The sequence below is a fragment of the Capricornis sumatraensis genome, chromosome 9, assembly GCF_032405125.1.
Source record: "Capricornis sumatraensis isolate serow.1 chromosome 9, serow.2, whole genome shotgun sequence".
Classification (NCBI taxonomy): Eukaryota; Metazoa; Chordata; class Mammalia; order Artiodactyla; family Bovidae; genus Capricornis; species Capricornis sumatraensis.
Window position 1 is genome coordinate 5151691 of NC_091077.1, and position 1936 is coordinate 5153626.

Sequence of the window (1936 nt, forward strand, 5' to 3'; positions counted from 1 at the left end):
ATTCCTTCTTTGAGGCATTTCCCTGATACCAAAGACAGACAATATCATCACAAGAAAACTACAGATTATTGTCTCATAAAACATATACATAAAAATTATCAGTAAAGGGACTTCCCTGGTGGTCCAGTGGTTAAGACTCTGTGCTTCCAATGTCGGGGGCATGGGTTCAATCCCTGTTTGGGGAACTAAGATCCCCATGCCACTATGTAGGAAAAAAATTTATATATATATATATATATATATATACACTATATGTATATTTATACACATTCTCAGTAAAATACTATCAAACTAAATCTGGCAACAAAAGAAAATAATTATACTCCATGACCAAGTAGGATGTATGCCAGAAATGCAAGGTCAAATTAATACTCCAAAATCAATTAATTCTATAAATCATGTTAATAGGTTAAGAACAAAGTCTACATTAGAATCTCAATAGATACAGAAAACCATTTGAAAAAATTCAATACCTTTTCATAATAAAATATTCAACAAACTAGTAGAATATAGAAGACTTCCTATAGGAGCCTAGTAGAATATAAAAAATTTCCTCCATGTGATCAACTGTCTGCAAAACCCCCACAGTGAACATCCTACTTAATGGTGAATGACTTACTGGATGTTTTCTCCATACGATGAGGAACAAGACAAAGATGTCTGCTCTAGCCACTTCTTCTTTTTTTTTTCTATTTATTTTAATTGGAGGATAATTACTTTACAATATTGTGATGGTTTTGCCATACATCAAATATGAATCGGCCACAGGTATACATGTGTCTCCTCCATCCTGAACCCCCCTCCCATCTCCCTCCCCACTGCATCCATCTGGGTTGTTCCAGAACACCAGTTTTGGGTGCCCTGCTCCATGCATCGAACTTTCACTGGTCACATATTTTATATATGGTAATGTACATGTTTCAATGCTATTCTCTCAACTCATTCCACCCTTGCCTTCTCCCGCTGACTCCAAAAGTCTGTTCTTTATATCTGTGTCTCTTTGCTGCACTGCATGTATGATGTCAGTATTGTCACTCCTATTTAGCATTTTGTTGGATGCTCCAGCCAAGGAACTTGGGCAAGAAAAGAAATAAAAGGTATCCAGACTGGAAAATTTGAAGTACTGAACAACTAAAGTAAAATTAATAAAATGATTCCATTTACAATAGCATCAAAATAATAAAACACTTAAATAGAAGTGGAAGCTTTGTACACTGAAAACCATAAAGCCTTCTAGAAAGAGTTTAAAGAATATCTAAATAAATGTTAATATAAAAACATTCAATGTTCATGGACCAGAAGACTTAATCCTGTTAAGATGGCAATAGTCTCCATATTGATCTATAGAATCAATGAAATTTCTATTAAAATTCTAGCTGCTTCTTTTTTCATAATTCAAAATGAATTATGATGATGATGCTGATCCTAAAATCTATACAAAAACTTAAGGATTCAGAACTGAAAAATTTTTTTTTCAAAAACCCAAGGTTGGAGGACTCATACTTCTTGATTTGATTTTAAAACTACAAAATTGTACAAAGACAGTGTGGTGCTGGCATAAAGATACCACACACAAAAATTAGCTCAAAATGATTATAAACACCTAACTGCAAAAGCTAAAAGTCTAAAACTTTTAGATGAAAACATAAGATTAAATCTTCATGATTTGGGGTTTGTCAATGTTTTCTTAAATGTGATATAAATCACACTTCATTATGGTATATAATCCTTTTTATATATTTTCTTTATTAAATGCTCCTTGGGTTGTGGCATAATTTTGACTGTACTGAAAAAGTTTATTTTTACAGCGTTTGATGCTGCTTTATGGAGAAGACGACTTTTGAGAAGGTATGAGTCTCAGTTCAGTTTAGTCGCTCAGTTGTGTCCGACTCTTGGCAACCACATGGACTGCAGTACGACAGGCCTCTCTGTCCAT